Here is a 17355-nt window from a genome sequence, read left to right on the forward strand (position 1 = left end):
ATTACCAGGACATACAGTTTTCTTCTAGCTTGCTTTGCTTCATTCAGAATCTGAGTCTTGGGTCACAGTCAGGGAGCAGCATTGTACAGAAATGCCAAAGCCTCCCCAGACTTGCTGCATCTTCATCAACAAGGGCTTTGATACTGCTGCCTCCTCAGCAACATCAGCAATTTACTAGGAAAGCTGGTGTCCACCAGGTCACCTTAGGAATAGGAAATCCCTCTTGCCACAACTTCACACTCACCCCAGAAGCCCCCGCGGCGGTGGCGGCCGTTGAGCGGCGGTTGGCGGCCGTTGGCGGCGCCGCTCCCCCGCCGATGCGGCGCGGGCGGAGGGAGGGCTGCGGGCTCGTGCTCCTCGGGGCGGGTCGGCTGCCGCGGCTCCGCCGTGGGGCATCCGCCGCGGGGCTGCTGAGGCGGCGGGGGGGGCTCCCTGGAGGAGCGGGAGGGCGACGTGCGCTGGGACGGGCTGTGTGGCCACGAAGGAGGCAGCTGTTCCAAAGCGCCACTGTGACATAATTCAGTTCTGTTTCGGAAGTCATCACCGTAGGCCCCTTGCAATGACAACAGAACACTCTCTGTTGCTAATGCGTATGTCTCAGAAACAATTAGAGAAGTGCCACTATCCCCCAACTGACTTGAATTAGATTAGTTCAAAAATTATTCTCTACTACCATACATCTGTGGAAGGCGTGTGATAAATCTTTTCCTTAAGAAAGGATTACAGACAAAAAGAGCTTGATTCTGATACATTCCTCTTACTTTCAGAGCTGTTGACCTTTTATTTCCCTGTAAGAAAAAAGAAGGTGAAATCAACAATTCTCTTCCTCCGAGCTGGGAATATGAAATAAGCACAGTTACCCAGGAAGCCTTAAAAGGAAACTATATACTCCCTTGTTAAACACCTTGTTTCTTCTGAGAAATTTTCCAGTCCTTTGTCCCTCCCACGGGATGCCATCCTTCCCGAACTGATCCTGAGGGGGCTGCCCACAGGCAGCAGCTCTTCAAGAACTGCTCCCACATGGCTCCGTACCACAGGGTCCATCCATCCCCCAGGAGCAAACTGCTCCAGCACGGGTCCCCCCCGGCTGGGCGGCAGCTCCCCCCAGACCCCGTGCTCCTGCGTGGGCTCCTCTCCACGGGCTGCAGCTCCGGCCCGGGGTCTGCTGCTGCGGGGGTCCTCCACAGGCCGCAGCCTCCTCCAGGCCACATCCCCCTGCTCCACCGGGGGCTCGTCCACGGGTTGCAGTGTGGAGATCTGCTCCATGTGGGACCCGTGGGCTGCAGAGGGACAGCCTGCTTCACCATGGTCCTCACCACAAGCTGCAGGGGACTTCTGCTCTGGCGCCCGGAGCACCTCTCCCCGCTTCTTCTTCACTGACCTTGGCGCCTGCAAGGCTGTTTCTCTCCTCTCTCTCTCCCAGCTGCTGTGAAGCAGTCTTCTTTGGTTTTTGTTTTTGTTTTTTTTTTTTTTCCCCTTTCTTAAATATGCTCTCACAGAGATGCAAACAACATAGCTTATTGGCTCGGCTCTGGTCAGCAGCGCCCCGCCTTATCTAACGTGGGGCAGCTTCTAGATTCTTCTCACAGAAGCCACCCCTATGGCCCCCTGCTACCAAAACCTTGCCACGTAAACCCACCAGAGCAACCCTTTCGGTGAAGAAATTGTTCCTAATAACCAACCTAAACCTCCCCTGGTGCAACTTAAGGTTTTTTGCTCTTGTCTTATCACTTGGGGCTTGGGAGAAGGGAACGATCCCCACCTCCCTGGAGCCTCCTTTAAGGTTACTGTAGAGCACAATAAAGTCTCCCTTGAACCTCCTTTTCTCCAGGCTAAACAACCCCAGCTCCCTCAGCCGCTCCTCACAAGACTTGTTCTCTAAACCCTTAACAAGCTTCAGAGCCCTTCTCTGGACACGCTCCAGCACCTCGATGTCTTCGATGAACACAGTACTCGAGGTGCGGCCCTCACCAGAGCCGAGCACAGAGGGACAACCACTTCCCTAGTCCTGATGGCCACTCTATTTCTGATACAAGCCAGGATGCTCTTGGCCTTCTCGCTCACACTTCTTGACCACATGTTCCACGATAACAATTTTCATTTTTGAGGGTGGAAAAACCGTCATTCAAATAGAATAACAGAAAATCAACACTGCATTACACCTGAAGTACATTTTAGCAAGTTTAAAAATAAAAAAATCTTAACAGTATATGTAGATCATCTTTTTTATTTTATTTTTTTACATACGGTAACAATAATAATGGTAATGGTAATAATAACCATAGCAATGCAAACTACTGTTCATACTACATTGCTTTTCTTTACGTTATTTCTCAATGTCTGAGAAAATCACAATTGTTGGATTTGGAATGGTTAATGTATTACAGCATTAAGTACTAATTGCCTTCCCACTCAGTAATTTGTCTAACGTAGGAGAAGCTGAAGAAATGAGGTCTTCACAAAGACAGTAAGCTAACTCTGAAACAACAAAACTGATTCCTGCACGTGTGATAAAACTGTTTCCTCAGCTGAGTGTCTCTGAGCTCCATCTTCCCTTGTGGCTCTAAAGACCATTACTGAGGTATAGATTCAGTCTCCCTAAGCTCGCTGTGCATGATAAAACAGAAGAAATCCGTGTGTACTTGACAGAAGCATGAATGATGTATTTTGTTAGAATTTGGAGATTTTTAAGGAAACGGGCCTCCAAAATACGGACTGGTTCAGAAGAAATGAACCTGATCTTGCGAGAGCAGTCAGTTGTGCTGGATCATGAAGAATGCTATCAGAGCAATCCTGGCTTCACTCCAATGTTTTAGTTATTGCTGAGAAGGGCTTGCACAGTGTTAAGGCCTTTTCCTTTTTTTTTTTTTTTTGTTTTTCACATTGCCCTGCCAGTGAGGAGGCTGTGGTTGCAAAAAGCTGGGAGGCAACACATTCAGGAGGACATCTGAGCCAAAGTGGCCAAAGGGATATTCCATAACATATAGAATCATAGAACGGTTTAGGATGGAAGGAAACTTAAAGATCATCAAGTTCCAACCTCCCTGCCATGGGCAGGAACACCTCGCACCAGACCAGGTTGCTCAAAGCCCCATCCATCCTAGCCTTGAACACTTCCAGGAATGGGGCATTCACAGCTTCTTTGGAAAACCTCTTCCAGTGTCTCCTCATCCTCATAGGAAAAATTTCTTCCTTACCTAAGTCTATCCTCAGCCTGTCTTCGTAGGAGAGGTACTCCATACCTCTGATCATTTTTGTGGCTCTACTCTGGACCAACTGCAGGTCCAGGTCTCTCTTGTGCTACTCCATACCCTGGACTCGTGAGGGCAGAGTAGAGGGGGAAATCACCTTCCTCGCCCTGCTGGCCACGCTGCTTTTGATGCAGCCCAGGATACAGTTGGATTTCTGGGTTGCAAGCGCATATTGCTGGCTCACGTTGAGCTTCTCATCAACCAGTACCCCCATGTCCTTCTCCACAGGGCTGCTTTCAAGGTGTTTCTCACCTAGTCTATACTGGTGTTTCAGAGAGCCCCTCTGCTCATGCATTAGATTGGGAGGCTGGGCATCTGGTTTGGATTGTCGGGACTCCTAGCTTCAAGAATTAAAATTGAGTGTTGGACATCTAGAACAGTAAACAGGCATTTTCTCCTGCTTCTGTGCTAGGCAATGGGCATAGCTGAAATACATCTGAAACAAAACTCTTACCAGCTAGTACCATTCCAGACAGACCCTTGAGGATACCTGGGTCAACCACTGTGCTGCAAATTGTACAGACCTCAGATTAGTATTCTTTTTAAAAGCAGTTAAACTTAATAAGCAATGACTTTTATTAGAACACTAAAGAAAGTCTATTCATCAAAGGCTGCATCTCTATTAGATGTGGGGATGGAGCAACAATGTAGTTTTGCAACAAATGAATATTACGACAATGAGTATTTGTTATTGGTGCTCTGTGAGTGAATGACTGAAGTGGCCCTGTGGCTGCTGCACCTTCTGTGAGGATGGTAGCAAGGAAGACCTATGTTTCTGCCGGAGCTCTTTCTAGATTGTGAATTTATCCAAACTGTGTTCTGTTCCCTCGGAGGTATAGTAACAAGTAATATAGTCCAATTGGAGAAGATCAGTAGATCAAAGCAGCTAAGGCTAAAGGCCTTACATATTCATCACGTGGTTCCAGCATATAGGAGCTTTGGACTAGATTCAATTGGAGCCATTGGACAAAAATGCCTGCAAAATTTCATTCAAACCTATCCGTGATTAGTTTGGGTTTTTATATATCCCCTTTAGGGGTTGCAATACATTGATCTCGCACCTGAAACAGATCTTTAATTTCTCTTTCTTTAGAGAGAACATTCATTCAAGTACCACTAATCCTCTCTGAAACTACAACTGGATGGAGTAAATGTGATTACTGGAGTTTTATTGCAAAACTACATTATTGCTCCATCCCAGCATCTAATAGAGACGCAGCCTTTAGCGTTCTAAGAGCTGCAGCCAAATAAACTGGGTTTCTCCTAGAGCAGTCAAGCTGGATTCTGCCATTTGTCACAAGAATTTTACATAAACTTTTACTGAGTACAGTCTACGTGGATAGAATAAAACCGTGTTTAATTTCCTCCATCCAGCCAAATGAATAAGTATTTTATTTTAAAGGACTAAGCATCTTTCTTTTTCTTTTTTTTTTTCTTTTTTTTTTTTGGAGGGGATCTGTTTTCTAGACTTTACAAAATAGATCACGGCAACGTTCTATTGAAAAATATGAAAACAGTTATCTTAAGCAACAAAAATGGATGCCAGCTAAGTGTACTAACCAGTGAAAAGCTTTTTACCAGTTGAACTTGAACCAAAAGAGACAGGAGAATTCTGCAGAAAACAAATAAAGACAAGGAATCAGGGTGTCTCGGTCAATCTGATGTGGTGGAAAGCCAGCAAGATTTAGAGTGAGCGTTTTTTCATCTGCTGTAAAAAATAATAAAAAAATCTGTTTAATATGCAACAAATTCAATTTAGATGATCAAGCTGATTGGTCTGCATGGAAATGATACAGAATCTGTGGTAGATATTTTAAAGAAAAAGTTACATAAGTCTGGGTTGTTGTGATATCATTGACACTGTCTGAAGAAAGTTATTGACCAGGAAGTTTCTTAAGTTTTTCACAGGTGTCTTAATTCAAGGATTGCATTGCTTTGCCAGAGAAATGAACTTTAGGAAGAAAAGAAAAACCGAGGGCAGTGAGAGCAGGAAGGCTTATACCATGTGGAAAAACCGAATATCCCGGGATAAATGCTTCATTTTACAGACGAAAGGAGGTTTCCATGCAGGGAAATTGTTTGCCTGAATTTTCTGTAAGAGTTTCCCAGTGACTAAGGAAATTAATGGGAAAGGACTCACTTGAGAATGCACTTTGTTCTTACAGGTCCCATTTCAATACATACTATGATGCGTCCAGAGGTAAAGCTGTTTCATCCTCATTTGGTTTACTTTCCTGTGAGTCTGATCAATGGAGACACAGGACAGCCATGCACAGTAGTCCTGTCAGGTAAGAAAGCGCTCTCCTTCCACCAGGGATGTTAGAGTGAGCTCTGTAGTGAGACAGGGAACAAGATAAAGGCTGGTGATTCCTAGGTCTGAGCTAGCACAATTGTAGGTTAACGACCCAAAGATAAGGGAGTAAAAGACTGTATGCATAGATAATGGAACGAGCTAGAACTGGCTTGACCGATGAAGTCTGACAAAGACAGGCCAGAAGATTAGCAGCGAGGAAGACTTCTGCCCTTCGACAGACGACCACCAGAGTGCGCCGGACGACCACCCAAGGACTCCAGTACCCAACCGAATAGAGACGGGACCCTACCTGACTGATTCTTCGGAGGCCTGATGACTATGCAAGAGACTTACGGCGGAAATGAAATGAAGACGGATTTGTCCCACTAACAGAAGCACACTGGCAGCAACCGTTGGTGCGCAAGTTAGGTGGAGCTCTCCCCCTTGCGGCCGGCGTGCGTGCGCAGCGCCGAATAAACATACCTGCTTTATAGCTGTTTAGTTATTTATTTTCCTCGGAGGAGCCTCCGCTCCCAGCCGCTCCCCGCGGGAGCAGACAACGACCTCCCGAAGCCGCGGACAAGCGGGATGTTTAACAAAGGGGGCCGGGAAGCCGTAGGGGACGCCCGCGCTTGGGCGGGGCCGCTGGTGAACCGCGCAGAGACGTCTGGCGCACGGCGTAGTCCGCGTCCGGGAGGAGGGTAGCCTACAGGCTGACCGGCAGAGCGGCCGGGGGCATTTGCTGAGCGATAGGGCGGCCGCCAGCGATGTGGGGAGCAGGTGGAGCAAATCCGAGGTCACCGCTGCATCCCCGTGTTGGGAGCCAGGACGGACCTGCTAGTGACAGTGTAAGAAGCAGGAGAAGGTACGGTAAGCGGGCCCCTCACAGTTGTGACAGGGTTACCTGGGTCATATCTGCAGCTGCTGGAGGGCAGGAGTGGTAATAATTGTACGTCTTATTTGTAAATGTCCGGGTATTTTGTGTTGAAAGTAGTTGTGTAAGGGTGCGTGTGTTAGAGACACAGTGTTGTTGTGAAGTGGGTGGGAGTCGTGACTTGCGGTTATGTTCTTTTTTAACCGCCAGCGGACAGGAAGTGGCCTTAGATTGGGAGCAACCTATCCCCAATCCCTTTTTAAAGCCTCCTGTTGACGGACAGGTAGGAGTGATGCCTTGTTTTGTGTGGGGGCTTACTGACGGAGGACATGAGAAAAATTGGCGCTCAGCTTGGGTCTTGTTGAAATGTAAATCTTGTGAGAGAAGGTGGTATTGTTTGTCTAGCCCCAAGTGTTTTCCCAAAGTCCCGTGGACTTAGTGACAGGATTGTGACAGGGCCCATCAAGAATCTGAAATCGTAAAGGTTGCATGTGGAAAGAAAAGTTTAATCCCAAAGAACTGGGAGGTTTGGGAAGGAGATTGGGAGAAGACGGTGAAAACCTGCAATAAAAGGTTTGCGTGGAAATTGAAACAAGGGACAGTAACTAATAACGAATAGAAATGATAAATAAAGGGGCTAGGAAATGAAGGAGATGGGCAATAGCCAGAACAAAGACGTTTTAAAGAAAAGCCCCCTTGGGTGCATACTGGCACATTGGAAGGATATTGTCGGAAGTGGGGGCGCAGAAAGCAAGAGGACTCTCCTCAAGTATTGCAGTCAAGGGTGGCCACTATACAAGCTTGAGGATGGAGCTAAATGGCCACTTTATGGATCAATCGCCTATAACACTATCTTGCAATGAGTGCTGTTTTTGAGGAGAGAAGGAGAATGGGATGAAATGTTGTATACTGATACGTTGTTTCAGCATCCTGGAGGGAAGAAGGTATGGAATTGAGTTGGCCCCTGACTGAGCCTTTGGTGAAAGTACAGGCTGGAGAAAGATAAAAAGAAGCATTGGAAGGGTTATTGAAGGTGCTAAAGGCGTGGCATGTAGTATTTGACAGAGCTGTTTGCAGTTGAATGAGCAGGGAAAGAGGATACCAAAATGGCGGGTGTGAGCCCTGTGGGGTCTCTGGTAAATCCCCAAATCTGGGTAAATTGGGAATCGAGAATCTGTTCCACCAAGGTCCAAAAGAAACCCCTATGGAATTTTTGGACCAGCTTTGAAATGCAATGAAGAAAAAAAAAAACAAACAATTTGGACCTGGCTTCGGAAGACAAACCGAGGCAATTGGCTAGCCTCTTTCTAGGACAGTCGGCCCCTGATATCAGAAAGAAATTGTCTTAGGTTGCAGGATTAACTTGCAACAGTCAGAGCAGGAATGCTGGGGACCTGGGGCATGTAGCCTAGCAGATCCAGTGGTTGAAAGAAAGCTAGGGAATGAAGAGAAGGCATGGATTTTAGGTTGGATATGGGAGCTGCTTTCTCCGTGTTAATCCAAAACTTGATTCTGGACAAGCGCTAGGTCTGTAAATGTAGTAGGAGCAACTGGCCAAAAGGCAAAGGCGTTTTTTTGCAATGCTCGAAATTGAAATTGGGGAAAAATGATGGGACTCCATCAATTTTTATACTTACCCAATTTGCTAAGGCCTTTCTTAGGAAGGGGCTTGCTGGAAAAATTGGATGCAAAACTTTCTTTTGAACAAGGGCAAATGGAAATCGAAGTAACATCTTAAGCTCTGAAGTCTATCTATCCCTGGCGAGTCCAGAGAAAGCTCCAGATAGGACTCCCTGTATGGGTGTAATTACGAACCAAGTGTGTGTGGGAGTCTGGGCTACAGGAATACCTTGGGGAGCAAAGAATGTCGTGCGTGTAAAAAAAAAACTGATTTAAAGGAAAATGCTCCCAAGGTATGCTAAAAGCAATACCCACTAAAGGTGAAAGACAGAAGGGGAATGGAAGGAATAATCAATAACTTTCTTAAATATGGACTATTAGTAGAATGTGAGTCAGAATATAATACTCCATATAGGCCCGGTTAGGAAGGCAGATGGAACCTATCGTATAGTTCAGGATTTAAGGGCCAACAAAAGGATAACAAAATTTATACCCTGTAGTAGCCAACCCCTACAACCTTTTGACAAAATCAGAAAAGAGTCAAGTTTGGTCCACGGTACTAGATTTAAAGGATGCCTTTTTGTGCCTGCCCGTGGCACCTGAAAGCCAGAAACTCTTTGCCTTTGGATGAGAAAATCCTACTAGAGGACGAAAAACTCAGCTTACTTGCACTGTGTTACCACAGGGGTTCAAGAATAGCCCCACCATATTGAGAAACCACTAGCCTGTAATCTTGAGGCTTGGAAAACCCCGTCAGGGAAAGGGGACACTTGCAATATGTAAATGGCATGTTGATAGCTCCTCAAGAAGAAAAGGAATGTGCAGAATGGACTAGTAGTTTACTAAATTTTGGGGGGCGTTAATACTGTGAACCCAGCCTCTTTCCTTAGTAACAGAGTTTATTGCATCAAGACCATGGACACGGTATACTCCAGCCGACCAGCCCTAGAAGATGCAAAGGATTGGTATATAGATGGCAGCACCTTCGTCCGCCAAGGACTTCACCTCCCAGGATATGCGGTAACAACCATCAGCCCAAAAGGCTGAAATCATCGCCTTGGTAAGAGCTCTTGAGCTGGCAAAAGGGAAAAGAATTAACATTTGGACAGATTTGAAATATGCCTTTGGTGTGGTGCATGCACGTGGGGCAATTTGGAAGGCGAGAGGGCTCTTATCGTCCTCAGTTAAACATGCAGAAGAGCTAAAGTTGCCATTTTGCACTGTAAAGGACATCAAACAGGGGATGCTGATATTGAAAGAGGAGATAGATTGGCTGATGCAGAAGCCAAAGGGGCAGCAGAACGGGCATGTGAGAGTCAAATTTTGGCACTAGTAGCAGGAACAGAAAGCCAGGCATCAACAAAAGTCTTAGAAAATGAAGCAGAATATTCTAAGATCGAAAGCAATTAATTGAAGGTGTAAACGGAAAGTGTTACCTACAGGTTTAACACGAATAACTGATGGGAGAATTGTGATACCGTATGATATTGAATGGTAATTGGAGGACATAAGAAAGCATGCTGGGGAGCTGAACTATTAAAACAGTTTTTGAGTAGAAAATGGATAGGACCTAATTTGTATACCATTGTTAGGCAGGCATGAAAGTAAACCACAGACAGGAATCAAATCCCAGACAGGAACAATAGGGAAGGGAAGTGTTCCTGGGAAACAGTGGCAAATCGATTTTTTCGGACTCCCAGGAAAAGCGGGGTTTAGGTGCCTATTGGTACTACCAGACACTTTTTCCAGATGGCCAGGAGCATTCCCGTGTAGAACTAACAAAGCCAGAGAAGTGTCCAAAGTATTGTTGAATGCAATTATACCGAGCTTTGGTGTACCCTCAGTAATGTCATCTGAGCGGGGACCACACTTGACTGCAGAACTGACCCAACAAGTCAGCAGAGTGCTGGGGATCGATTGGCAACAACACACTCCGTATAGGCCACAGGCAAGTGGCCAAGTGAAAAACCATGAACCATTTGATAAAACAACGATGTGTAAAATCTGTCAAGAAACCAATATGTATTGGTAAAACTAAGCCCCTTTTGAGACATCGGATGGCAGGCCTTACCGAATGCCGTACAAAGGAGAAGCTCTGACGCAAGCAGGAAACCAATATTTGCAACAACATATTATAGTTTTGGGCAAGCAACTAGAACAAATCAATAAGAACGTTTTAGGCACTAGACCTTTGATTTGCCTCCCAAGGGGAAGTATGCACTTGAATAAATTTAGTTGCTGTATGTGTGTAAATGAGGCAGGACGAATTGAGAATGATCTCTCTCTGTATATATGTATATACGTATTTGAAAAGACCTATATACGTATATTGAAAACTACCTACATAAGGTAGTTCAAGATGACACCTCATGGGGTTTTTGAGAATTATGCAACAAAACGACCTCTTGGTTAACGACCACCCAAGGACTCCAGTACCCATACGAATAGAGACGGGACCCTACCTGACTGATTCTTCGGAGACCTGATGACTATGCAAGAGACTTATGGGGGAAGTGAAATGAAGACGGATTTTCCCACTAACAGAAGCACACTGGCAGCAACCGTTGGTGTGCAAGTTAGGTGGAGCTCTCCCCCTTGCGGCCAGCGTGCGTGCGCAGCGCCGAGTAAACATACCTGCTTTATAACCATTCCGAGGTTATAGATAGAGTCTGACTTCCACAAGTCAGTAGCTGACCAACACTGTAGAGCTCAGAACAGACTTCAAGTGACTGATCAGCTACTTTGATTAGCTAATATGACTGATTAGCTATAACGACCAGGACTAAAAGTTTGGTATTTCTGGAGAATATCATGTAGATGAAGGAGCGTTCAAATGATGATGTGCTAGTTTTGAAGCCTACATATATTCTACTACCAACCTTTTTAAAAATAAATTCCATGCTGGGCCAATTGTAATGAATTTTTTCTCTTATTTCTACAAAGCTGTCTCAGTGTGGAAACTTGCGACAGTTCAGTGTTGGGTAGTCATCTATCCTAAAATGCTGAGAACCGGTTAATATAAAAGAATGCACGTCTGACAATCATACGACCAGATGGGAGGCTGTTTTATCTGGGTCTGTGGATTTTGTGTCTGTATGCTGTTGAGGAGATGTTAGAATTCGGAGGACAGAATACAGAACCTACGGAAAGTGCAGAATGCAAATGCTGGAGAGCACGGCTCAAAGTTTTACGCTTCCTGGGACTGCCTAGCGTATTAACAGGTCTAGGGAAAAAAATGACTGTGGTTCCAAATTAATAGCACATTGACAAGCGTGATTTAAACCTATCCCCATCTCAATCGGTCAGCCCTACTGAAATCTTCAAATACTTAAGAGGTAACCCGTAGCCAATGGTGTCAGAAAGTGCTGTGAGATTTGAGAAATTGATCTGCTTTTCTCTCAGGTAACAGTTTTGTCCTTGTGTGAGAAGCAAGTGAGGGATTTGCTGCCCTTGTGTCTTTTATTTAACCTCCATTAGCACCACATGTAGTAAAATGCTACTGTCTTAAATAAATGTTACGTCTTTGAGAAACAAATTAGATGGCAAATAATCTGTTGAGAGCTGACTGCCTTCTTCCCCCAGACAGCTGAGATGCACCTCTTTTTCCCTCTCTCAAGCATTTGCTGCTTTGCACTTCCTTTTCTTTCATTGGAGAGTCAGATAAATCGGTTGCTTTGCACTAGTATATGTTCCTTGGAAAGCCGGATAAACTCTCTTCAAACACTGGACTAACTATAAATGATTGCTTCCTCTAACTGGCACTTATGCTCTAGCTGGGTCTTCTAAATCCCACTTTACTGCTTCTGCTTACTAAGTAGGTGACAGAAACTTTCATAACCGCAGAGCACAGAAGGAGTTGTAGTTCTGTATAAAGAAAACATTTGGAAGTTTTGAAGCTGTTTCCCCTGCTCAGCTGCCATCCATATGTTAATCAGTCACCTGATCTTTTGCATTACAGCAAAAGTCTTGATTCAGTTATTAAGGAAGGTTATTTCTGAAAATACTCGGCCACCTCTGTGCATGCCAAACCATCAATGGCACTGTGCAATACGCACATTGCAGTGATCAATCAGGTTGTGGAATGAATGGCAACATAAAGATTAGGCTCCAGATCCAAAATGTCATTTATTTGGCCATTTTATTTAGGGTAGCACTCCCCTCCCCTACCATTCCCTCCCCTCCCCTCCATCCCCTCCCCTCCACTCCCTGCCCTACACTCCCCTCCCCTACGCTCCCCACTACTCCCCTCCACTCTCCTCCCCTACACTCCCGTACCCTCCCCTACACTCCCCTACACTCCCCTATATTCCCCTACACTCCCCTACGCTCCCCTCCCCTACACTCTCCTCCCCTACACTCCTCTCCCCTACTATCCCCTCCCCTCCTCTACAGTCCCCTCCCCTATATTCCCCTACACTCTCCTCCCCTACACTCCCCTACACTCCCCTACACTCCCCTATATTCCCCTACACTCCCCTCCCCTACGCTCCCCTCCCCTACACTCCCCTCCCCTCCCCTCCCCTCCCCTGCCCTCCCCCTCCACTCCCCTACACTACTCTCCCCTCCCCTACCCTCCTCCCCCCCCCTCCACTCACCCCTCCCCTCCCCTCCCCTCCCTCCCCTATACTCCCCCTACGCTCCCCTCCCTACACTACCCTCCCCCTTCCCTCCCCTCCCCTCCCCACTCCCCTCCCCTCCCCTCCCCTCCCCTCCCCTCCCCTCCCCTTCCCTCCCCTCCCTTCCCCTCCCTTCCCCTCCCCTCCCCTGCCTTCTCGTCCCCTGCCCTTCCCTGCCCTCCCCATCCCTTCCCTTCCCTTCCCTTCCCTTCCCTTTCCCTTCCCTCCCCTTCCCTCCCCTTCCCTTCCCTTTCCTTTATTCCCTCTCCTTCCCTCCCCTTCCCTCTCCTCTTGTCCTCTCTTCTCCTCCTCTCCTCTCTTCTTCTCCTCTCTTCTCCTGTCTTTCACAAACTTGAATGCAGAACAGGGAGAAGCGTAACTTCAAATTGCTTCAGTTGTTCTCGTAGCTTGTATCATTGGCTGATTCATGGGAATCCATCAGCAGTAATCATAAGCGTTCCAGCTGCTGTGTTACTAGTCAAGCAACAGTCTCAAACTGAGAATCGCTGACTTCTTTCTGTGGCTTGGACAGGTGGTTTTCAATTGCACCCTGCCTTGGACATGTCCTCTTGCTATGTCCCCACCTACATTACAGTTCTGCTTAGAAGCAGAAGCACGGTTTTGAAGTAGTTCCACTGCTTCCATTTTCAATGATTTAGTTTGGCTAGCCAAGTGGTTTCTGTAAATAGAACACAATAAAGAGATTTTGGTTAGAAACAACTAACTGAGCAGTTCCTTTCCACATGGGCAAGGAATATCTACCCTTTCCTAATGGAGACTACAGTGTAAGAGAGAATGACAGATCATTCAGAGAGCTTTGAAATATCCCTTGGGGATGCTTAGTCCAGAGGACCAGAGTAAATCTGTCTAAAGTACACCATGGGATCACTCTGAATTACTTGCTAACAGGCGCATGTCCTTACTATGTCTGATATGGCTTCAGCTGGTTTTGGTGGTCTTTTTCACCTAATACCTAAATTAAGTTAAGAGTTCTAAACGAAGATGGAAAGATTGAGAAATATATAAATCACTGATGAAAAGGGCTTTGAGAACTTTGGTCATTAGCCCTATAAAGCATCAGAGTGCTGTCCTATGAGGCAAATGCTTTATTCTCTTGATATCTAAGGAGGTAAATAAATCCAATGTTGTAACACGAAGGATTGGTTAGAAAAGAAAACACTGAAAACAAGTAAAGGAGAAGAACAAGTAAGCAATTGCAGTGCCTATGGGGTAATTGCAGGGTTAGGCAAAGAACTGTTGTGCAATGAAATCTTGTTATAAAAGAAATATTATGTGAATTCTTACTGCTTTATTTCTTGAGTGTTATATTTGGAAGGGAGTGAATCTATCAGGATTAGATAGCTAATTTAGAAATTAAAATTGGTTTCTCTTTCCTTTTGAGTTCACCCTTTTTATAGGATTTTATAATAGAGTAAGTATATATTTTTTTAAAAAAAAAAAGAATAAAAGCAGGTAATTATATTCACAATTATTTTTTAAATACAGTAACAATAGCAAGGATGAGATGAAAGTATTTATACACCATTATAGTGTCAAGGTATGTCCCATACATTAGTAACAGTCAGAGGATTCATGTTAGTGAACAAAAGATATCTTTAAATGAGTAAAAAATAATTAAATATATATGCATATATATTTATATGCATATATATATATATATATACAGACTGACACCTAAGAAACTGCTATGAAGCTTCTTGCTCTCTTTTCTAAAAGTTAAAATGAATACAGCATCAGTGTGTGTTACAAACATTGAGGTCAGTCTGCAGGTTCTGAGGCAAAGAAACTGCTCTGGTTTGATGTGAAGAACCAAGACATAAGTTGCTGTCAGAGAAAAGATGCTGTCAAAGTGCGTCACGTCTATGCTAGAGCATCTCTACCACCAGCTGTACTGCATCTATATGCACCTCTACTAGAGCATCTCTACTTACCCAGTCTGGGTGATCTTATGAGCATTCTGAAGACCCAGAGGAGGGTCTGTTTGTCTTTTCTGTTTTTATAGCCAGTGAAAATTCTTATAATTTTACACAGAGTGGATGAAAAACACTAAGTGTACTTCCAATTTTCACAACTTCTAAGCAAGTGGAGATGAGGTCGTGGAATAACCAAGTAAACTGTTGATCTGGAAGCAGCCTAAAGATCGTCTTTAAGCAGGACCTTGTATTGTCCTTATGGCTGATCTGCCAGGAATTAAAGAAAGTCTCCCTGGGAACCCAGCCCTGGAGTCACCCAAAACTTGTTTAAACCCATGAGATTTGAAATGAGACACTTGGACTCAATAAACTGCATGTGTACGGATTTTGTTTGTTTGTTCTGTTGTTTGTTTTTCAGAGCTTAATTTTTATTAGCTGTACAGGTTGGCAGCTGCCTACAGACAAATACCTTATCGGTAGTCTAAACAACGTGATTGCTCTAACTGAGAAAATGAATTGTATTTGACGGATTATGAAGTGTTTCCAACTTAACTTTCTACCACTACAGAAATGCACCTGATTCTTTCACAAAACTTACGGGTGGTAATTGGAAATATTCATCAGCATTCTCTATTTCCTTCTTCATCTCAATTCTCTTTTGGCCTGTGAAGCTTTTCAGATCCGAGATGAAGATCAGCTATAATACGGAGTTTTGGATACTGCAAACAAATGGTTTAAAGATTTAGATTTTCTTACAAGTGAAGAAGGAAAAAATAATAAAAAAAATTACCTGGACATACAGCTTTCCTCTAGCTTGCTTTGCTTCATTCAGAATCTGAGTCGGGTCACAATCAGGGAGCAGCATTGCAGAGAAATGCCAAAGCCTCCCCAGACTTGCTGCATCTTCATCAACAAGGGCTTTGATACTGCTGCCTCCTCAGCAACATCAGCAATTTACTAGGAAAGCTGGTGTCCACAGGTCACCTTAGGAATAGGAAATCCCTCTTGCCACAACTTCACACTCACCCCAGAAGCCCCCGCGGCGGTGGCGGCCGTTGAGCGGCGGTTGGCGGCCGTTGGCGGCGCCGCTCCCCCGCCGATGCGGCGCGGGCGGAGGGAGGGCTGCGGGCTCGTGCTCCTCGGGGGCGGTCGGCTGCCGCGGCTCCGCCGTGGGGCATCCGCCGCGGGGCTGCTGAGGCGGCGGGGGGCTCCCTGGAGGAGCGGGAGGGCGACGTGCGCTGGGACGGGCTGTGTGGCCACGAAGGAGGCAGCTGTTCCAAAGCGCCACTGTGACATAATTCAGTTCTGTTTCGGAAGTCATTACCGCAGGCCCCTTGCAGTGACAACCGAACACTCTCTGTTGCTAATGCGTATGTCTCAGAAACAATTAGAGAAGTACCACTATCCCCCAACTGACTTGAATTAGATTAGTTCAAAAATTATTCTCTACTACCATACATCTGTGGAAGGCGTGTGATAAATCTTTTCCTTAAGAAAGGATTACAGACAAAAAGAGCTTGATTCTGATACATTCCTCTTACTTTCAGAGCTGTTGACCTTTTATTTCCCTGTAAGAAAAAAGAAGGTGAAATCAACAATTCTCTTCCTCCGAGCTGGGAATATGAAATAAGCACAGTTACCCAGGAAGCCTTAAAAGGAAACTATATACTCCCTTGTTAAACACCTTGTTTCTTCTGAGAAATTTTCCAGTCCTTTGTCCCTCCCACGGGATGCCATCCTTCCCGAACTGATCCTGAGGGGGCTGCCCACAGGCAGCAGCTCTTCAAGAACTGCTCCCACATGGCTCCGTACCACGGGGTCCATCCATCCCCCAGGAGCAAACTGCTCCAGCACGGGTCCCCCCCGGGTGGGCGGCAGCTCCCCCCAGACCCCCTGCTCCTGCGTGGGCTCCTCTCCACGGGCTGCAGCTCCGGCCCGGGTCTGCTGCTGCGGGGTCCTCCACAGGCCGCAGCCTCCTCCAGGCCACATCCCCCTGCTCCACCGGGGGCTCGTCCACGGGTTGCAGTGTGGAGATCTGCTCCATGTGGGACCCGTGGCTGCAGAGGGACAGCCTGCTTCACCATGGTCCTCACCACAAGCTGTAGGGGACTTCTGCTCTGGCGCCCGGAGCACCTCTCCCCGCTTCTTCTTCACTGACCTTGGCGCCTGCAAGGCTGTTTCTCACTCCTCTCTCTCTCCCAGCTGCTGTGAAGCAGTCTTCTTTGTTTTTTGTTTTTGTTTTTTTTTTTTTTTTTTTCCCCTTTCTTAATATGCTCTCACAGAGATGCAAACAACATAGCTTATTGGCTCGGCTCTGGTCAGCAGCGCCCCGCCTTATCTAACGTGGGGCAGCTTCTAGATTCTTCTCACAGAAGCCCCCTATGGCCCCTGCTACCAAAACCTTGCCACGTAAACCCACCAGAGCAACCCTTTCGGTGAAGAAATTGTTCCTAATAACAACCTAAACCTCCCCCTGGTGCAACTTAAGGTTTTTTGCTCTTGTCTTATCACTTGGGGCTTGGGAGAAGGGAACGATCCCCACCTCCCTGGAGCCTCCTTTAAGGTTACTGTAGAGCACAATAAAGTCTCCCTTGAACCTCCTTTTCTCCAGGCTAAACAACCCCCTCCCTCAGCCGCTCCTCAAAGACTTGTTCTCTAAACCCTTAACAAGCTTCAGAGCCCTTCTCTGGACACGCTCCAGCACCTCGATGTCTTCGATGAACACAGTACTCGAGGTGCGGCCCTCACCAGAGCTGAGCACAAGACA

General features: G+C 46.1%; 1 long non-coding RNA gene across 3 annotated transcripts in view; it reads right to left on the reverse strand.

The window, feature by feature from the left end:
* Nucleotides 1–15302, reverse strand: part of LOC121061492 — a 32960-nt gene extending 17658 nt beyond the window's left edge. Inside the window, exon 1 of one of the 3 annotated variants that reach the window (XR_005815125.1) lies at nt 15187–15302. This is a non-coding gene — a long non-coding RNA (uncharacterized LOC121061492). Of the gene's footprint in view, nt 1–5; nt 331–15186 lie in introns of those variants that run through there. The other 2 variants (XR_005815124.1, XR_005815123.1) reach the window with 2 other exon arrangements.
* Between the last annotated feature and the right edge of the window lie 2053 nt (nt 15303–17355).

This window comes from Cygnus olor, chromosome Z (assembly GCF_009769625.2).
Source record: "Cygnus olor isolate bCygOlo1 chromosome Z, bCygOlo1.pri.v2, whole genome shotgun sequence".
Taxonomy (NCBI): domain Eukaryota; kingdom Metazoa; phylum Chordata; class Aves; order Anseriformes; family Anatidae; genus Cygnus; species Cygnus olor.